Source organism: Zeus faber, assembly GCF_960531495.2.
Source record: "Zeus faber genome assembly, chromosome: 16".
In the NCBI taxonomy this organism is placed as follows: domain Eukaryota; kingdom Metazoa; phylum Chordata; class Actinopteri; order Zeiformes; family Zeidae; genus Zeus; species Zeus faber.
Genome location: NC_137202.1, coordinates 14,508,530 through 14,513,529, shown reverse-complemented (window position 1 = coordinate 14,513,529; position 5,000 = coordinate 14,508,530). Strand labels below are relative to the sequence as shown.

General features: G+C 46.5%; 1 protein-coding gene across 1 annotated transcript in view; it reads right to left on the bottom strand.

Annotated features, from left to right (window-relative positions):
* Positions 1-2,379: 2,379 nt before the first annotated feature.
* LOC307242370 (homeobox protein Meis1) overlaps positions 2,380-5,000 on the bottom strand; it is a 92,319-nt gene continuing 89,698 nt past the window's right edge. The window contains exon 13 of the mRNA XM_080016812.1: positions 2,380-3,715. The gene's annotated coding sequence lies outside the window, so the exon portion shown is untranslated. The remainder of the gene's footprint in view (positions 3,716-5,000) is intronic.

The following is a 5,000-nucleotide window of genomic DNA, read 5'->3' as shown; positions in this document are numbered from 1 at the left end:
TATATATATATACATATATATATATATATATATATATATATAGCGAGAGATCTATCTATCTATCTATCTATCTATCTAGAGATATATTTATAAAACCGAGCGTACAGAGGCGTTAAAGTGTGTGTGCGTGTTGTGTGCATTCTTGGACATCAGTATTCCAGGTCGAACCTATAAAACCATTTGAAAGAACTTCACATTTCAAATGAGTAAAAAAATAAAACTAAGCCTTACACACTGCTGAACGACACACGGAGCGCTGTAACAGTACAATTGTTTTCATCTTCAGCAAGTGAACACACTTCAAAGTAGGTGTCGAGGTCAGCGGTGGAAATGCATAAAATTAAATAGTCTCGTGAATATGAGATATAAAAAAAAAAAAAAAGGAAGCAAGCTTTGACTCGGACGCTCTTTTGGCGTCGCGCAAACTGTTGCTTCTCTTCGCCCTTCGCTCGCTGACGACGGCGCCGCGGACGACGCGCACCGCGGCGCCGTCCACGCACGGACAGTTCCCCGGGCCTCCTACAGGGGGCAGTGCGACACGGGCTTTCCGTTGTCTCCGCAAGCTCCCAGCGGCCGCACGCTCCGGAGTCCACATTTCTGAGGTTTGCATGATTTTCCGTCTATGGTACACAGGAGAAGCAATTAAAACGTCGCCTTGGTTTTTAAGTGAACACTTCCCCCCCCCCCCTGAGTGTAAATAGCATTCGGTTCGTCAAAGGCAGTAAAACATACAATAGTTGCGAGCTGGGCAGAGAAAGAAAGGAGTGTGTTTGATTTATCGGCTTGTATTGTATTGTCGCTTTTTTTTTTTTAAATGTTGTTCAATTCGTGTTGAAATAAAACATTTCCCTCCTAACCCTGAGGGGTGGCCTGCCCAACCTCTACCCTGCCCTACTCTTTTATGGCAAGACCTCTCTTGGAAGAGTGAGGTCTGGCTGAGGAAACGGTATTCCCATCATAAACTACTTCTAACCTAAATTTGACAAAATGTGGCAAATCTCACAACAAGAATTCACATCATGTGAGTGAATCTGTGATATTTCATTCTTATTTAATAGAGAGTGTGATAAAAATGTATTAAAACATGTACAACAAAGCAAAGAAAATCTGCCGTACATTTTGCTGTGGGCCCCTTGCAATTCCTCGCAGGACGCTCTAAGGGGCCGCGGACCCCAGTTTTGGAACCCCAGGAGACAACAGGGTCCATTCGGGGCCTTTCCCCTGGACTCAACAAGGTCTTCTCACTCTTCAGATCTTTTAAAACAGATCCCCCAAAAATTTCAGCATTTGTGGTTAGTCTATAATAGTATATACAACTATAACTTTCCCCCATTGGTTTAGATGAGAGTTTTCTTCAGGATATACTGCGTGGATGAGGTCATTCTGTAGTGAGAACACACCCCACTCATTCATCTCAGAGGAAGGATCATACATAATGTTTTTTTTATGTATTCTGTAACACAATGTTTAACGCTGTATAATAATGTTCTTTTGACGACAAGAAAGGTGATCTCCAACACGCATGCACACACTGTGTATCTGTTTCCCCTTCCGGGTGAAAGAGCGGGTGCATCACCCGTCTTCAAGCAAACTGTTTAGGATGTGGGAATGTTGGAAGCGGCAGACAGTCGGCCAGTGCAAACACACACACACACACACACACACACACACACACGCACACACACACACACGAAACAGTATTTTTTTGTGATATTTTTGCGATAGGTTTTCAATCAGAAATATCAAACTCGGTGTCAGGAAGGGCCACGTTGAAAAAGGGAAAGTATGTAATTGGGTAAAACACTGTATTTATTGTTTTTTTTAATTACCCTATATTGGACTTCTATTTGAACTGTCAGCCCTCTTACATTGTTGTCCTCGACCCATATGCAGTTGTTTACTCCACAATCAGACACTTGAGGGTCGGTCAAGAATTCAAAGATCATGTATTAGCACCAGAACGCCGGTGGGAACCAAACAGATAAGAGTCCGTCGTCGGGCCACGGGCCTTAGGTTTGTCACATGTGCTGGTAAATAAAAATAAATGTGACAATGGTTCTACTTTCCCTCTGTACTCGTAAAGAGGGTTAACAATAAATAAACTGAAAGTATGATTCTCTGGGGAATGCACCGCAACCATACACAGGGTGTAGTTGCCGTTGCAGCCTCGGCTGAAACATTTGCTTTTGTCATTTTTACTCTGTCTGGGGATAATTTTTTAATTTGTATTTTTTTTAAATATTTTTTTTATTTATCGTATTTGCTGGTAGGTTTCATCGGCGGCCCCGTCGACACCCATTCACCGCTGTCCACTCTGGCACTCGTCACAAAATAAATAAAAAAACCTGCGAGAAACGACAGACTGATCGAATCGTCGGTTTATTCACATCGTTTTTTTGTTTTTTTTCCTTTTGAAAACGCAAGGTGATTTCCGTGGAGGGGAGGGGGGGGGATTGGAGGAGGAGGAGGAGGAGGATTGGAGGTGGAGGAGGAGGAGGAGGGCAGAGTTCGTGGAGAGATGGAGCACACATAGTGTGGAAAAAAATCAGAAAAAAGAGAGAGAGAGAGAGAGAGAGAGAGGGAGAGAGGGAGAGAGGGGGGGGGGGGTTCACATCCTTTTTTTAAAAAATCTATTAGAAACAACATAATATGCAGAACAATACAATAGCATTTACAATACTTAAAATTCCCAGTTCTTGTGAGAGTCCAGCATAATTTTACATCAGTATACAGTATGTATTCATCCTCTTCTCCCTTTCTCACACTAGGAGTTGATATAGTTATACTTTCAATCTTTCTTCTCTCTCTCTTCTTCTTCTTCCTCCTCCTCTTCTTCTTCTTCTTCTTCTTCTCTCCCGTTCCCTCTCTCCTTGTTTTTAGATCCTATATACTTCTTTTTTTTTTTTTTTTTTTTTTTTAAGGGCACCTCTCGTGCTCTGTCTGTGTCCTGTTCATAACAGTTCAAAACAGCTCTCTCTTTCCCGGAGAGCGTCCTGTGCAGAAAATGTCTCTCTCTTCTTCTTCTTCTTTTTTTTTTTCCTATCTCTCATATATTTACCGGGGTTGCCAGGTTCGCCCCCGAATCAGCAAAACAACCCGGAGAGTCTCTCGTATTTGTTTTTTCTCGTCGCCGTTAAATCGCAGTTTTATTGTTGTTGTTGTTGTTGTTGTTGTTGTTGTTTTTCCGGAGGAAAACCAGGCAGTCTAGAGAGGGGTGTAGTCTAGTGCTGGCCTACTGAAGAAGACATTTCTAGGGGGGTTGGACGTGAGTTGGGTGTGTGTGTGTGTGTGTGTGTGTGTGTGTGTGTGTGTGTGTGTGTGTGTGTGTGTGTGTGTGTGTGTGTGTGTGTGTGTGTGTGTGTGTGTGTGGGGAGGTGGTGGGGCTGGGAGGGGTTGGGGGGTGGTCAAGGGGGTCGGGCATCGGGGGAAAATCTGAATTGTGCAAGGTGTCGTCTCTCCTTCCATGCGTGGACTCGGACAAGTACAAAAAAAAAAAGGAGGCGTCGTGGGCAGTCGTGGCAGGTCTCCTCCACGGCACAGGTGTCACCGAATTTTGAAATCTTAAAAACATTCCCGAGTCCAGGAAGCGGACGAAGGGCGGGCGGTCTGGCTGCTGATTGGCCGTTGCTGTGGTGATGAGGCGGAGGGAGTCCTGCCCCCCAGGTTCAGTAGGCCTCTGTGAGACAGTTAATCCCTCTGGTATGCCCTGCAGGTCCTGCGGAGGGGAGAGACAAGAAGCAAAATGGCACACGCATCAGTGATGGGTCGCGCTTGCGAAAAAGTTGGCATTCGCACCGGTAGAAATGTCACGTGTGCGCCGGAATGAGACGAGAAGGAGCTTAAAGGATGACACGTGCAATGCTGGGAAGACAAGGATTGAGATGAAAACTCCCTTGTCCTCAATAGAGGAAATGTGCTCCCACACACTTAGGCATAAACAGCCCAACGCAGAAGACATATTTACATAGAGTCATAAGTCTGGAGTTATTTATATTTGTCGAGGGCTTTGACGGCCGGGGGCACCAAAGCCTCGTCACAAGTCATCTCCAAAGCCGACAAAACGTTTCTAAACAGACCTCTAATTCCAACGGAAAACAATCGGGGTGGGTCCAACTCCGGCGACGGAACGAAAAGCAAATTAAAAGGCAAAACGGCTGAATCGTTTACATCAAAAAAAAAAAGAAAAAAAAAGAAAAAGGGGGATTGGGGCGGCACGGCCGGACGGGGACGCGCACCGAGACGGCGGCGCCCTGAAAGCGGAGCTCCGCCGGGATCCCGGAGCGCCGCCGCTACGCTGTAACTCTGCACTGTACTCGGTGTCACACTGCGGGCCTTACGTTACACTAATCTAGGTCAGAGCGGCAGCCAGGCCTGCCCTCCGACGAGGACATGTGAGGGAGAGAGAGAGAGAGAGAGAGAGAGAGAGAGAGAGAGTGAGGGAGAGAGAGACAGAGAGAGAGGGAGAGATAAGGAGAGAAAGAGAGTGAGAGCAAGACAGGGAGAGAGAGAGAGAGAGAGAGAGAGAGGAGGACGGGGAGAGAGAGAGATCGGAGGGTTTAGTGAGTTAATCCTACACCCTCAGCGAGGCTACTTTAACAGTCGGAAGAGACTTACAGGCCAAACATACAACAACTCGGGGGTGATACTTAAAAGGCCTGTACTAAACATTTCCAGGATAATCCCTGGAACCAGGCGACAAGGGGGAACTCAACATTTTAGCCCCCCTGAGTGACCGGTCGGTCATCAACCAATAACCAAACTAGAAGAAAAGCCCTGAAATGACCCACCGGGGCTTACGTATAACTTGTAGCGGTGCTGTCAGTGGATGAAAAACGACCCGCAGAGATCCACCCTCCAACCCTGTTCTCCTGCTACACCTCACTTACTGCGGAGGAAACAACAGACGGGGATGGGCACCACAGACGGGCCTGTCCCACGGTGGTCAAACACGGAAAGGTGGAGCGGTTGGGTTTGTTTTTCACCTGGGGGGGTGGGGGGGG